We start from the raw sequence: 17,022 nt of genomic DNA, 5'->3' as shown, positions 1-17,022 counted from the left end.
CAGCAATGAGATTAAATTGAAACAAAAGAAGCTGAAGGAAAAGGCAATGATGATGCAGATTAAGGCAGAAAAATCAGGAGTGCAAGGAGCTTTAGTGCCGACGATGTCGCCGCAACAGAAAGCAGTCATGTTTCAGCCTCAAGTGAGGGGTAGAGGACGTGGTATGGATATGATGCGTGGTCCAGATCTAAGTACTTTGGTTGTTCAGAATGATATGCAGGGCATGAAAAAGGTGTTGCCATGTCATCTGTGTGGAAACGTGGGACACTGGAAGCGGGAGTGCCCATTGATGATGCAGGAAGGAATAATTCAGCAAAGTGATGTTGGTACAGTTCAAACCATGAGAGTCCCCAGAATGAGGGGCCCAGTCCCAAATGTTCAGAATCGAGGTCAGAGTTTCTTGCCTGTCCAACAGATGCAGGTGCCTTGAGCACAAATTACTTAATTGACGCCAGTACAGCAGCAGATTCCTATGGTGCCTAGACAGCAAATGCACATACCCCAAGCCCCGATGGAGCAGCAACAGGTTATGTTTACTCAACAGGTTAATGGTCAGAGACCAGGTAACAGTAACAACACAGTACACCAGTTCCCATTTCACAGTGAGGAAGAAAGAAACGATGAATGGATGAGTGACAGTTTGGATGATGGAGTTTGCTTTCTTGCTGCATCCCTAGAGGTAGATCAGAGAGGGCCTTTTGTAAAGGGAAAGGTGATGGCACATAAGGTTTTATTTTTGGTTGACACTGGAGCCACGCGCTCCACAGTGAGGAGTGTGGAAGTACCAGATTTACCTCTGTCCAGAAGGACGGTTCAGGTTGCAGGAGTGGAAAATAGGCTGTTAACGAACACTGTCACAGAACCAGTGCAGATCGAAATTATAAATTATATGGGATTGCATAGATTTGTGGTGTGCGACCCAAGTCCTGTATCCTTGTTAGGAAGAGACTTATTGTGCAAAACCAAATGTTCCATAAATTGTACAGATGCAGGGATAGAAGTCCAGACTACCAGTGACGATGAGGAAGAGCAGGCGTCAGCTATGGTTCTTAATGACGCATTTGAAGAGTACCCTTTGATTGAGATTTTTCCAATGCTCACACTGAAGGAGTTGCACGCAGATTTGCAGGGAACAGTAAAGGAGAAAGTCTGGGATTTGACAGGGAAAGAAGTGGGATTAATCAAAGGAGTGGAACCTATTAAAATCACTTTGAAGCCGAATGTTGAGTTCCCGAAACTTCCACAGTATAACATGGCGCAGGATGTGATGAAAGTAGTGCAGATAATTGGAGATTTTTTTAAGCAGGGGGTTATAAGGGAAGTATTGAGCAGCCCATGTAACTCACCGATAATAGGATTGAAAAAGCTGTGTGGGAAAGTGTGAGTTGTACAAGATCTGCGAAAAGTAAATGACATGGTGGTTAAGTGTTGTCTGATTGTGCCCAATCCAGTGGTGATACTGTTTCAGATGCCATGCGAGGCAGAGTGGCTCACTGTAGTTGATCTGTCACAAGCTTTATTTTCACTGCCACTTCATGAGGATAGTCAGTTTCTTTTCAGTTTCAAATTCCTAGATAAAGTCTACAGTTGGTGCAGGCTTCCACAAGGGTATAAGGAGTCACCATCCTTGTTCAATCAGATTTTGAAGAAGAATTTTGAGTCATTGGAATTACCCTGCCAATCGACTCTAGTGCAGTACATTTATGACTTATTGATTGTATCTAGAACAAGGGACGAGTGTAATGCACAACTCAATTGCCCTGTTGAATCATCTGGGAGACTTTGGTCACAAGGTCTCACCTGTGAAGTTGCAATACTTTCAGAAGTCTGTTAAATATTTGGGTCACCAAATTGAGAAAGGGCTGAAAAGAATCTCCCGAAAAAGGATTACAATGATTTTACAGAGAAATCCTCCGACTTCCCAGAAAGATGTATGCATGTTTTTGGGAATGGTTGGATACTGTAGACAATGGATTCCGAATTTTCCTGAGATTGCAACGCCCCTACAGCAGTTGACACACAAAGGAGTTACAGACCCCATTACTCTAGATGAATATCAGATGAGGGCTTTCACTGAGTTGAGAGAGAGTTCATGCAGACCTCCAGCATTGAGAATGCCTGTTTACACCAAGCCTTTCACATTGTTTTTTCATGAACGTGATGCTTGTTCTTTGTCTGTCTTGACACAGGTCCATGGAGGTGCTTATCGCCCAGTAGCCTATTTTTCAGCTACCTTGGACACGGTTGCAGCAGCTTTACCAGGTAGTCTGCGAGCAGTAGCCGCAGTTGGTCAAAGTCTTTCCCAATGTGAAGGGGTAGTCATGGGATACCCAGTGACGGTAATGGTACCACATTATGTTGAGATCTTACTGACGAGAACGAAAACCCAATATTTGACGGGGCAAGACTGACAAGGTATGAGACGAGCATATTGGGAGCTCCAAATGTTACTTTGAAAAGATGTACAGTGTTGAATCCAGCAACAATATTGCCAAGTGATACTGTTGAAGTTGAGAAAGAAGAGGATATAGAGCATGATTGTCTTGAAGTGACAGACCTTTGCACAAAGCCTAGACCTGATATCAGAGATACTCGATTGGAAGAAAATGATCAAATTGTTTTTGTTGATGGTTCATGTCTCAGAGTTGGAACAGGCACATTGAGAGCAAGATATGCTCTATGTCTCTACCAGGCTGCGAGTGACAATATACACGGATAGTCAATATGGATTTGGAATTGTTCATGATTTTGGTCAATTATGGTCGCAAAGAGGGTTCATGACCTCCAGTGGAACCCCAGTACGAAATGGTGACAGGATAAAAGACTTACTGTGTGCTATACAGTTACCTGAAGAGATTGCTGTGGTAAAATGCAGTGCACACCAGAAAACACCAGCCTACATTTCCTTGGGAAATGGGTGTGCAGATCAGGTTGCAAGATTTTGTGCCCTGAACTGTATATCGCTTAAGGATAAGTGGGAACTAATGCAAGAAGAAGAAACCAGTTGTGCAAATTTTGCATTAAAAATAATTGACACCTTAGAGGAATTAAAAACATTGCAAGAAAATGCAGACAAGGAAGAGAAAAAGCTGTGGGCAAAGCTGAAATGTGTGCAGAGACCAGATGAGATCTGGGTATCTGAGGAGGGTCAGATGGTATTGCCGAATTGTCTGTTGTCTCAGATGGCTCGGTATTACCATGGTCAGGCACACATTGGAAGGGATGCCTTGATTAGATTGTTCAAAGTTGATTGGTTCAATCTGAAATTTAGGCAAGCAGCTGAGGCAGTATGCCACAGATGTGTGATTTGTCAGCAAGTAAACGTGGGAAAAGGGACAGTGGTAAATTTGAGCTACATTGGAAGAGCAGGAGGACCATTCAGCAGAATGCAATTGGATTTCATTGAGATGCCTGCGTGCGGTGGACTGAAATATGTGTTGGTGATTGCATGTGTGTTTAGTCATTGGATTGAAGCATACCCCACAAGTAGAAATGATAGTCTCACAGTTGCAAAACTACTCCTTAGAGAACTAATACCAAGGTTCAGATTTCTAATCTCTTTAGAATCAGACATGGGAACGCACTTCAATAACGAAGTGATTAAACTGTTATGTGCAGCACTGAACATTGAACAGAAGCTCCACTGCAGCTATCGTCCAGAGGCATCAGGGTTGGTAGAGCAAATGAATGGTATCCTGAAATCAAGAATTGCCAAAATGTGCGCTGCCACAAATCTGAAATGGCCGGATGCATTGCCTTTAGTGTTGATGTCAATGAGAAATGTACCTGACAGGAAGACAGGATTGTCCCAACACGAGATTCTTATGGGGAGAGCAATGAGACTGCCAGCAATACCAGCCAACGCTCTTGTCAATAATACAGATGATATGGTGTTGGACTACTGTAAGGGATTAGCTGATGTGGTTCGATCTTTTTCTCAGCAGGTACAAGCCATTACCCTGCCACCTATCCATGACCCAGGTCACAACCTGAGAGCTGGAGACTGGGCCGTGATCAAAAAGCATGTGCGAAAAACTTGCCTAAAGCCACATTGGAGAGGTCCATACCAAGTGGTGTTGATGACTACCACAGCTGTAAAGTATGCAGGATTGCCTAACTGGATACATGCAAGCCATACAAAGAAGGTGGTGAGTCCTCAGGGTCATGAAGAGGTGTTGCTCAGGACACCAGCAACAGCAAAACAAATAATTCTGCCTGAACCAGAGCCAGAACAGGTTGAGCCAGAAGTTGGCCCAGAGCTGGTGGAAGAAGGATCAATCACTCCAGTGAGAGACGAGGGTGTAGAAAATCCATAGGCAGATCGAGAAATTATTGCAGCAGAAGTGACAAGAGATCCATGTACAGGAGAGGTGCTAGTGCAAGCAAAAGGGATTGAAACACAAGGAGATCCAGTGCCAGAGCCTGAGGGGGAAAGAGTTGAGGCAGGTCAAAGCAAAAATTATCTGACTTCTCCCGAACCAATTGCAGGTCCTTCAAGAGAAGGCACGCCAGACAAAGTGAAAGAGAAAAGTCTGATCTAGAAGAGATTGTTGACAGAAGGAGTAAGAAAAGGAGATCACTGGCCTGAATCTCAAATAGGCAAGAAAAAGGACTTGGTAATAAATGAAACAATAGAGGAAGAATTAGACACCACAAAGAAAGATGAATTGAGCGATGGTGAACTGACAGGAGAAAGGAGGTTGAAAAGAAAGAGAGTGGCAAGTCGAAAATACGCGGGACCAGAGTGGGCAGACGCCGCAACAAGTGATTGGCAAAACGAGTTTATGTCCTTTTGTTTTGACAGAGAAGTTCCAAATCAGTATTTTGATGCAACTTGAAGTAGAAAATTAAATAGACTGTGTTGTTGAACAAAGAAAATAAATTGAGAGTACTGATTCTACCGGAAAAGACATTAATAGCCTGATATGACACTTAAACCCTGGAAATGACCAGCTGCTAACTGAATTCGACAAAGGAAATAAAATGGGTCCTCATTGTGTGAAGTTGAAGCATATTTTTTATTTTTGATTTTTGATTTTTCGTGTTGAATATTAATTTAAGAGTTAAAATCTGCTTCCTGATTCTTTACAGATCATGGCTAGTCTAGATAATAACGTTAGGCATATTAAGTATTGTAGATATTTGAGTGTAGGAATGGCGATTGTGTGTGGAATATTGTTTATAATAATGATTGTGGGAATGTCAATTCATGAGATGAGAGAGGCAAAAATTACACCTGTTCATGAGACTACTACACTTACAGCTATAGAAAGGTTTAAATTAGATGAGCAATATTTGCATGATTATACTAACGCAAAGGGAGAGCTGTCTTCTAACGTCTTTTATCGTTCATTGAGTGAGTATGTGGAAACGATGGATGCAAAGGATTGTCTTGTGTGTATGCAAATACCTTCCTTTGTGGAAGAAGGGGTCACCTATCATAGCCTACCTCTGACTTATGGTATAACTTGTAGTTTGCTACTAACTCGCTTCTATAACCAAGAGTGTATTCAGTATTTTTACTCAAATTATGACCTAGTGTTTTCCTTTGTTCCTACAATTAGATATTTGAGTAAAATAGCTAAGGAACATGATATAGTATTGGCTAGAGGATTCTTTGAACCTACACTGTCCTTTGGCACAGCCTAAGCGCATCGTAACTATTCGACTTGCTTATTAACACCCATGGAAAAGAGCTTTATTGGGCATACTGACGACAGGAGAAAAGCATTAAAAGAAAAATTAGAAAAAGGACTAGAGAAAAGAACTTACAAGAATGATTACGCTTACACTGCTATTAAAACTCATGGAAAATTAGCTTTAGATGCATTACATGTAGGGAATCTTTGTATATATAGCCAAAATCACGCACTGACACTTTATTTGTGGGAACGAGTGAATGTAGGCATGTGTTTTTGTTTCAGAGTAAGTGGACATTCATGTTGAATGGTGACGACCCTGTGATTCCTGGGATTTATTATATTTGTGGACTTAATGCTTATTAACGTCCCCCTAAGGGATGGTATGGGACATGTTACTTGGGAATAGTGTTCCCTAAGATTTATCAAATAGATGATTTGAAGAAAATATAGAAAATGACTGAGTTACACCGAATGAGACAAAGGAGAGAAACAGCCTCTGCAATAGTGGGGGATATTTTTGGAGCAGTAATTCCTTCAGTAGGAGTTATATTAAAGGCAAACAAGTTTCAAAAGATGTCAACTATAGTAGATAATATGTTAACTAATTTTACAGGGGCTATACTCTTACTAAGCACTGAATTAGCTGTGGATAGAGCTATGACGCTTCAAAATAGACTTGCTTTAGACATAATATTGGCGAAAGATGGAGGAGTCTGCAAAATGATTGATGAAAGGCACTGTTGTTCATACATACCTGCAAATGGGAAAGAAGTAAAATAATTGCATATTAATTTAACTAATGCAAGTAAGGATTTGAAAGAGCTGAAAGAACCAGGAGTTTGGGAAAAGGTTGGAAATGGATTTATCACAACAGGCAATTGGTTTAGTCGAATTTGGGGTAGGATATTGTGGAAAATTGTTCAGGGAATATTGATTGTGATCACTGCTATATTAGGATTATGTGGGGCATGTAAATTATGGAACAAAATTCAGTTAAAAAGGGCTAAAAACAATCAGAGGAGGGAAGAACAAACCAGAAGAAGAATCTGTAGGAAAAATGTGAATAGAAGAAGTCAAAATGTAGCTGAAAGAAATTTGTAATGAGTGCCAAAGAGAAGGTGTGATGACATATTTAGTCATCAGAGGAGGGACTGTTGCAGCAGATATGCTAATATGAGAATATTCTAATCATTTGCGTATACATACTAATGAGAAAAATGACAATTGAAACTAATAAATGAAAATAATGTGCAAAATGTGCCCACTGGTAGTGGTCACCATCTGTGTTAACAGTACTAAATAATGTGAAAGTTTTAATATTATGTATTAATATGCCATAACTGATGATATAACCTATGTTTTATGATGCTTTGTATCCATAACTTAGCCGAACTAGAGGCCTGGTCAGCGCTAGGCCTTACTTGCTTAGAAGTGGAAACGTGATGGGCTGCCGAGGACAGGAACTGGAGAAAAGGACCTTGAACTGTACAGAGTTCAAAATGAGCTCTGCTCGAAATTCTGCAAACTCACCAGCGGACAGGAGACAATCAGAACAAATTGATACAATTATGTGTAGAGTAGGCTAAATGTACTTTCCCAGGACTTGAACAATGGAACCACTGACTAAGAGCAGTGGGCAACTATTTCGTTACCTGAAGAGTCGGATGATGTTCTCATCGACAGAAGGACCAGTCATATTAATGGAACTTGATGCTTGAACTGATGCGAACAAGTGGTATACAAAACTATAGGTTAGAGTCATAACCCCTGATAAGGCTGACCAATTAGCAATTTGTGGGATGGACTGAGAGACCCTAATAAAAACTCATGACACGAGAGGAGAAATCAGAGTGGAGAGGCGACAGTTGATGACGTCAGGAGACGCTGTCCGAAATGCTGAAAATTTGGGTTTACTCCCTGTGAGCCCGAGCCTGACTGATGACTGATGACCTGGAGACGAAGACAGACTCGTTGCTGATCTACCTTGGATAGGTAGATATAACTTGACTGACTAATGTGTGCTTTTTCCTTCTAGGTACCAACTGCACTGCTTAGAAATGTTATTTCTCTTTTAGTTAGATTTTTCTAAATTATTGTTTTTTGACTAAATTGTTTTTCGCATGAATTCCCACATGCTGATGCTAATCAGAGTTAGATAGGCTGACAAGGGTGACTAAAGGGTGACTTTGACTTTGACTGACTGACTTGTATTGCTGAATTAATCAATGTTATAAAAATTTCCGGCCTAGATTGATGCTGTTTTGCTCATTAATCAAATCTTGATGAATTATTGCACATTGATGCTAATAAAGTTGATTAGCCATGGATTCATTGAAATAAGTGTTTTGATTAGAATTGTAACTAATAGGGAAGAAAACAAACTAATCTTCTTGAGAGTGATGGTATTTACTTATTAGACAAGGTTTTTGGTGTTATATGTTAGGTTGGGATTATTGTTGAATTTTTCTCTGGTCACCACTTAGCTAGGATACTCTATGCGATCCAAAAGATTCATCAACCTATACGCGTCCCCTTGTAAGTTTACTTACTAAGGACAAGGCGCGCTAACAGGCCTAATGGGTTAGAACAGGAAAATCCCAAAGTTAAAACCTATGCAGGAACTCTCCAGCCAGTCAGATAAAGAAATAGCACTGTTATGAGCTAAGATAAATGGGAAGGGAAGAGGAAGTATTAAGTAAGTTTTGGGAGTCTCACACCACAGAAGTTTCCACTGTTTCTATGAGATGCCCTGTATTCTGCCATGCTTCCATTTTGTCTGATGTGTGTGACTGTGAAGGAAGCGAGACTGCTGAAAAACATTGCACATTTTGGATATGAGGCCCCTCAAACCTTCAAAATTGCAGTATAGGGTCTCGAAGGTTATTAGAGGCCAAGTGGTACCTAGAGTGTTGGGGAAACAGAGCCCAGTGGTGTAATTAAAAAAATTGGTGTCACAGGTTGTTGGGAATGTTAAAGTCAGTTTTACACTGCTCTTCAAACAAGTCATGCAAAGTCCGGCCCTCACCCCTTTCCAAATGAAGGAAGGAGCCCATGCAGAGTGCAGGTGTAAAATCAGGATTACAGGCAATTGGAGTATTCAGGGTGGGGAACATAGTCAAGCCTTTTTTTACTGCCACCCTATCCCACACTTCGAGGACCATCCAGTTTGCTATGAACACACTACGGTGACAGTGGTGTTTTTGGAGCCAGGCTAGGTAACATAGTGAAGAAAAGGCTACCGCCAGGTCCATATGTAACCAATGTTTTTTGTACTCACTGACCACCCACTCTGATATGAAGCTCAACCGAGCTACCTGGTAGTAGCCTAATAGGTTGGGGCAGGCAAGGCCATCTCATTTTCTGGGGAGCATGAGCAGGGCATTAGAAATACACAACTGTTTCCCTTTTCAGATGAAGGATCAAAGATCTCTTTGCATATGCCTGATGTCCTCGGTTGGAATGAAGGCAGGAAGAGGTAAAGCAGCCTAGGCATGATATTCATTTTAACAACATTTGTCCGGCCTAGCCAACAGAAATGCAATGGCTTCCAGCAGCTTAGGTCCTCTAGGATGGCCCTTCAGTAGCGTGGCCAGAAGCCCCAGGGCCAAATACTCAACGAGTTGCTGATAGTGAGGCCTCGATATTGGATGGAGTGAGTCACTCATTGGAAGGGGTTCAGACCCTACAAGCACAGGTGCTGCTGTTGCAGGATGTTATGGATGAGTCCTTATGATTTGTTCATGTTAATCTTATAACCCAACACTACTTTGAATGCCCACAGGCTCTGGATCACCACAGGGAGGAGGACTTCAGTTCTGTTAGGGTCAGCAGCGATTTTCAGCAAAAAGCAGATATTTATGGTTTTTGTCCCAAAACAGAATACCAATTACATTCCGAGCCTGCCAGAGGCTGATCACCAATGGCTCAACTCCCAAATCAGGAAGTAATGGGGAAAAGGGACAACCCAGGCAGGTACACTGAAGTGTGAAAAGCTTGGTGAGCAGGGCGGTCACTTAGATGTTTGCAGTGCGCTAAGTATATGAGACCAAGATCTTCCTACTCATATTGGGGCCTAGACCTATCTTGAGGAGGACCGCACGTGAGAAGGTCCAACTGACCCTATCAAATGTCTTCTTGGCATCTAAGGACAAAAGGAGAGCAGGGATATTAAACATGTGAACCTTTTCCACCAGGTGCACAAGGCATCTGATGTTATCGGAGCCTTGCCGGTGCTTGATGAAACTCACTTGGAACTTACAGAATGACTGTAACCAGTTGATCAACATCTCAGTGTAAATCTGGGTGTCAGTGTTCAGTAATATTACTGGAATGTAAGAGAAGCAGGGAATAGGATCTTTGCTGGGTTTGGGGAGCAGCATAATTTCTGCCGCTGACATGGTTGGGGTGAGACCAGTGACATGGGTAAGGGAGTTGTAGAGTCCCAGCAGATGGTCTTTCAAATAGGGGTAAAACATTGTAAAAACGAACCGGAAAGTCATCTGTGCCCAGTGTCTTCCCACTGAGAGCTACCCAGGGGCTCTTTTAAGTTCTGCTGCTGTGAATGGTGACTCCAGGTCCTGGGCCATTTGAAGTTCTAAGGGTGGCCAAGGGCAGCCCCAAAGATAGAAGTCGAGAGGGGTCTGATCCTCCCCTCCACTGGTGTAAAGTAACAGTTAATAGGCCCAGAAGGCCTCCTGTTTATCTGGTTCCTGAATCACCCATCCAGAATTCTCCAGGTGTAATTTAGCAATATTGGCGAGGGCGTAATGATGCCACAACCCACAGGCCAGGAGTGCCCCTACCTTGTCAACCCCATCAAAATACTTTTGTTTAAGTGCCAATAGGGGCTGTTCTGTTTTGTTAACCCGGTGTGCCCCCAGTCGGCCCCAGAGCTCTGCTGGGCATTGAGTTCAAAATATTCAGATATTGCATCTTTGATTGAGGTTTTACCTACTGGGTTGTGCAGTAGTTGGGAGGAGGTGCCGGGGGGAAACCACGAGAGGGGTCTACATGATGTGACCAGGTGAGTTCTATGTGGGTGTGATCTGAAATGGAGATATTAGATATCTGTGCAGATTCAAGGCCCCTCAGGAGGGAGTGTGTAAGGAATACATAGTCGGACATTTTACCATGGGAGTAGAAGGAGTAGTCTTGTGCCTCTGGGTGTAGGTACAGCTATGCATCGACTAAATTAGCTGGGCTGACACGACCCCTGTGCCCTGGACGTGTGCAATTTTTCTGTCAAGTTTAGGGTCACAAACTAGATTAAAAGTGCTTCCCACAATGAGGTCCCCTTTGGCTGAACAAAGTGGTTCTTAAGCACTTTGTGAAGGAATGCATTCTGCACCTGGTTTAGGACGTCTAGATTGAAAGTCAAAGTAGTGTGCCATCTCCCCACCATCATGGTCAGGAAAAACTCCCAAGGGTGTCTGGTAACTCTTAGATGCTTAGAATAGAAGCCCTTTTTCAACAGGATAGACTCTCCTAGTGTTTTAGAGTTGGTGTAAGCTCATTTCTGACAACATGAGCGTGGATTGGCCATGCGGTGGCAGTCTTCCTTATGTAGGTGTGTCTCTTGTAAGAAAATGATGTCAGAATCCTGTTTAAGGAGATAGCTCCATGTCTGATGAATCTTGCTGGGGGACTTTATCCCTCGGACATTCTGAGACAGGAGTTTAATATTGGGCAGGGTCCCCATAGCCTACTAGAAGTGGGTGGTGAAAATCAGTAACTGCCCTGGTTCTGGCAGAGCGTAAAGGCAGGAGCAAACAGCCTTAACTTCCCCCTCCCAGTTCTATCACCTTCAGATACACAGGCACAATTGAAACCTAAACAAACCAAAAGAGCCAACAGTGCCCAATATGGTGGACTTTTCCATCTCCAGACTGATGTGAAGTCCCATCAATCTCTGAATATGTGTCACCCTTGGAGTCAAGACCCTTGGTTTGGGAGGGCAGATTGGGATGGAGGAACTAAAGTCAAGCCCTACATAGCAGGTGACAAAAGTGTGTTAAATCACTTAAAGCAAAGAAAAAAAGTGCAAATAAGAGTATGGGTACCGGTCCACAGACCCTGCTGTAAAAGGAAACAGGTTAGTATGCCATTATGCTCCAAAATAAACATGAAGTCAATTGCAATAGAGGTTTTCAATTTTTTCGACAGAGGAATATGAGGTTTCCTGTTTCATATTTTGAAAGTGAGATCTATGCCCTCTTTTGCTGCATGGAGGGCCTTTGCATTGACCTTGTAGTCGTGACTGTGGCCACTACCCGTGGCACTAGCTGTCTTGTCTGTCTAGTGGGAATGTCAATGTCTCCCAGCAGAGGACCTCTCGGGCAAGCACAACATGTGTTTGGCTTCCATCAGGGACCTTACTAGGCACTGTTTGCCACAGGGACCTTCACAATGCAGATGTTATTTTTGCTGCTGTGATTTTCTAAGTCCTCCTACTTGACATGAAATTCAATCTGTTGGTTCTTCAGGGCAGCCATGCGAGCCAAAGCATCTCCTGGTCTTTTGTGTGGGAGTCGACTGTTCACTCAATATCTTTCACTCTTGTGCCTACCTCTGTACTATCCCTGCAGAGATCCTGTAGATAGCTCTTTAAATCAGTTTTGAGGGAGCCAATTCCACATCTAATTTAATTTATAAATTTGTCTATGTAGTCCTGGGTGATGGTCTGGGTAATAGGTGACCCTAGGTCTTGTGAGGGTGATTCACCCTTGCTTCTCATGTTTCCCAAGAAGGATTTGGACCAGAGAGAAATGACTGAGCTATCCTTAATAGCATTGCCCCACTGCCTGATAAAGAGGGAAATCTAAATAGTTGTCGTTGAGTAGGGGGAAACAGTTCCCCTAGGATCAGGCTATCCCTGGCCTAGGCAGGACACCAATCTGTTCATGCAGGCCACTGTCCAGCAGAGATCAGGTAGTGAGTCAAGGGGGTCGATGAGGGTGCAATCTCATCCTAAGAAGGGGTGTGAGTCTCTGTTGATGGCCTCTAAGAGGTGGAGTCAGGTCCCCTTTGGGAGGGCCCGCCACTATCTGTAGCACAGGGAGGAGCAGGGCAAAACCCCAGAACTCTGCAATGAGAAGGTCCCTGTGCCCTCTGTGTTAAGACAGTCAAGGGAGGGGGCAACACTTCAGCCAACACCCCTTGGCATGACCCCCATGATCTAGTGGTTCTTACAGGGGTGTCTCCCCTTGCCCAGCATGAACAATACTCCCTCAGGGCCTTACTGGATGCTGGGTCTCGTGTCCAAAACTGGGCTTCTGTCACTTCTTGGGCAGATTTCACAATCCCACCTCTCTAGACACAACTGCCATTCCGCCCTACTGGCTCAGGTGGGGGGGGGGGGCTGATCTAAGCTGTCTGTCCTTCCAGTCCTGATCAGGCCCAGTGGTTGCTCCCTGACAGGCCAGGTCACAGAGGCCACAGTGTGCCTCTCCCAGCAGGGGGTTTTCTTCATTCTGTTGAGATATTAAGGCCAAATAGCTGCCTCCGAGTCCAGCTGCACACTGCTCTCAGGGCCCCAAGGACACAGGCCGGGCTGTCCACAAGATGGTGACTCACACCTCTGTAAGCCTGCTGGTGTGCTCAGCACCAGGGGGATCACTCCCCCTCTGCCCTCGCTACCGCTGGCCTCTGCTATCCTTAAGGCGCACCCCAGCTGCCAGTGTCGCTAGGCTAACTTATTCACCACTGGGCACCTGTCCCTCCTCACTGCCTCCCCAAAATGGCATCTTTTCTCCAGCCCAAAAGAGAATCAGGCAGCGCAACCACCACCAAGAGAGGGCCAGGTCTCAAATTCAAAGTCCCCCCTAGGGCGTCAGGAACCTCCCAGCTGGACTGAATCAAAGCTGCTAAACAATCTGCAGATGATTTTAGAGGCCCTCAAGAACCCAGAGCTCAGACCAGCAGCCTCCTACTCCATTTCCAGTCATGCCACACCACTGTAATCTATGTTTATTAAATGTTTTTTGCATTTTTAAGTTTGATAGCACCAATGTAGCATAGAATTTGCTCTCAAACCTAAGATAAATAGTTGTGAAAAATTATTATTCATATTTCTTTGTACTCAATATGGTTGATTTGCTCCAGAGATACAATATAGGGTTCTACCAAGCTCAGCAAAGGTTGGAATGATGCTACGGAATTAAACGTGTTCTTAAATTGTCAAAGTAAGGCATTTATGAGACTTTCCGCATTAATTCATCAGGATAGTTTCAGCTCCCAAAGAAATCCAGGCCCAGAAAAAAGCCTTAATCTCATTCATGCCAGAATACTGGATGCCTGCATGTTTAGGACTCTGGATTCGTGTAGGCTTTTGCTTGCTTCCACTTGCTTTAACGTTTCAGATTCAACATAAATTCAGTCAGTGTTGAGATTTTAATGTGTCTCCAAATAGTGATAAAATCAAGTTTCAGTCATACACACACTGTGACAGCAACTCTAAAAAGTTGACTTCTGTTTCACTCTCACACTGCATAACATTCTCCAAAGACAATGCATCATGAGAGTCGTGTAAAATATTAGCACATGAGAATTAGGATAGATCTTTAAAACCTTTGTCAAATATTTTCTTTCTGGTGACCCTATGCCAGCTGAGACAAACAAATACTGTGTAAAAATGTCACCAATGCTACATAAGAGCAATGTTTCTTTTCTGCAGTTTACGTTGCAGCTCCCAGACTAATATTGAACTTGCCACAATCAGCCTCCGCTACGGAGAGCCTTAGGAATCTACATTGACTTCCTATAGCCCAACGGATCTCTTTTAAGGCACTCTGCATCGTACACAAAGCCACTCACGGGATTGGTCCCAAGTACTTGACTACCAATTTACAGTGGCACCGACCTACACGCCTGCTGCGCTCTGCAAGCACCTTTCAAATTCTAGTCCCCCGCACCATGAAGGTGAAGTGGGGGGACAAAGCTTTTACTATCGCCGCTGCCAGGATCTGGAATTCTCTCCTGTTGAATCTCAGGAAAGAGCACAATCACCTTATTTTCAGGAAACGGGTTAAGACCTGGCTGATTCCTCGATAGCCGGCACCTTTCTCTTTACAGTTAGTGCACTGCCTCACCTTAGTTAGCGCTTCGATGCCCCCGGGCCGGAATGCGCTTTATAAATACACCATACATACATACATGTCAGTTCCTAAGGAGGATATTGCTGGGCTATGAATGGGGAAAGCGAGTCAACACTGAAATGTCATCAGTGAGCAAAGAGTGTTTCATCTCAATGCAGGCGCAATTGTTGTTTAGTAAACAATATCCAGGTCCTAGTTAACCCTTTAGATGTAGAGGTCATGTCCTTAAACACAAAAACACAAAATGCAGTTTAAAAAAATCCCTTAGACATAAGCGAAATTTGCAGTAGTACAAATCACATCCCAAAGGACAGATTCTTGAGTGCCTTTTAAAAAAAGTAATAGCATTCCTGATTATTTATTTTTAAATTATTAGGTAGTAATGCATGGTTGGTATGCAATAAAGTTATTGTAATTGTTAGAAACAGGGTCTTTGGTTGGCAGTCAGGTTACCCCCTATCCAAGCAAGGACCCTCACTCTAGTCAGGGTAAAGGAGAATCACCCTCAGTTAACCCAAACTCACCTCCTTGGTAGCTTGCCACAAGCAGGCAGGCTCAACTTCAGAGTCTAGGTGTAAAGTATTTGTACCAACACACAGAGTAACTCAGTGAAAACACTACAAAATGACACAACACAGGTTTAGACAAATCAAAAATATTTATCTAAACAAAACAAGACCAAAACAAAAAAAATCCACCATACGCAAGTCAAGTTATGAATTAAAAAGCAAGACAGAGGCCCTCATTCCAACCATGGCGGTCGGTGTTAAAGCGGCGGCTAACCCGCCAACAGGCTGGCGGTTAAAAAAATGGAATTCTGACCCTGGCGGAAACCGCCAACAGAGACCGCCACTTTAACACTAGAAAAACTACAGGCACCTCAGGGGGAAGGGAAGGGGGGCACCTCAGCCACATGAGTACACAATGCCAGATCCACGAGGGGCCTCCATGCCCACTGTCCCATCCTGGGGAGTGCAAAGCCACAGTCTCACAAGTCTCTACAGTGGGTGGGTTGCCCACTGTCCCATCCTGGGGAGTGCAAAGCCACAGTCTCACAAGTCTCTACAGGGGGTGGGTTGCCCACTGCCATATCCTGGGGAGTGCAAAGCCACAGTCTCACAAGTCTCTACAGTGGGTGGCTTGCCCACTGCCATATCCTGGGGAGTGCAAAGCCACAGTCTCTCAAGTCTCTACAGTGGGTGGCCTGCCCACTGTCCCATCCTGGGGAGTGCAAAGCCACAGTCTCACAAGTCTCTACAGTGGGTGGCTTGCCCACTGCCATATCCTGGGGAGTGCAAAGCCACAGTCTCTCAAGTCTCTACAGTGGGTGGGTTGCCCACTGTCCAATCCTGGGGAGTGCAAAGCCACAGTCTCTCAAGGGGATAACAGTCTCCACTGGTACTGGAGGGGGATTAGTGCCCAGAGTGCTTCGTGCAGCCCTGCCCGACACAGATGGGGGCCTGCCCCTTCCGCCAATGGGCCAGCGGTGCTTGAGATGAAGGGCCCTGTTCAGCGGTGCTTGAGACGGCGGTGCCCAGTTCAGCGGTGCTTGAGACGGCGGTGCCCTGTTCAGCGGTGCTTGAGACGGCGGTGCCCAGCGGAGCGGCGCTTGAGATGAAGGGCCCAGTTCAGCGGTGCTTGAGACGGCGGTGCCCTGTTCAGCGGTGCTTGAGACGGCGGTGCCCAGTTCAGTGGAGCTTGAGACGGCGGTGCCCTGTTCAGCGGTGCTTGAGACGGCGGTGCCCAGCGGAGCGGTGCTTGAGATGAAGGGCCCAGCGGAGCGGTGGTTGAGATGAAGGGCCCAGCGGAGCGGTGCTTGAGATGAAGGGCCCAATTCAGCGGTGCTTGGGCAGCGGTGCCCAGTTCAGCGGTGCTTGAGACGGCGGTGCCCTGTTCAGCGGTGCTTGATACTGCGGTGCCCTGTTCAGCGGTGCTTGAGACGGCGGTGCCCTGTTCAGCGGTGCTTGAGATGAAGGTGCCCAGTTCAGCGGTGCTTGAGACGGCGGGGCCCAATTCAGCGGTGCTTGTGATAAAGGTGCCCTGTTCAGCGGCGCTTGATTGAAAGGGCCCAGTTCAGCGGTGCTTGTTTGAAAGGGCCCAGTTCAGCGGTTCCGGCGCAGGCATGGGTGTCACTCGCCATCTGGCATGTGGCTGGCAGGGCCTTCCTGCCCATCTGTCCCTTGGCTTGCGGGGCCCTCCTGGGCTGCCGTACCGGGCCTCTGGGTGTCCTCCTGCACACCTGGGAGGGGGCTGGTGGGGCACTCCTGGGCAGCTGGCCTGCTGCCGGA

The sequence above is a fragment of the Pleurodeles waltl genome, chromosome 9, assembly GCF_031143425.1.
Source record: "Pleurodeles waltl isolate 20211129_DDA chromosome 9, aPleWal1.hap1.20221129, whole genome shotgun sequence".
NCBI classification, from domain to species: Eukaryota; Metazoa; Chordata; class Amphibia; order Caudata; family Salamandridae; genus Pleurodeles; species Pleurodeles waltl.
Note: the sequence above shows the minus strand (reverse complement) of the source record.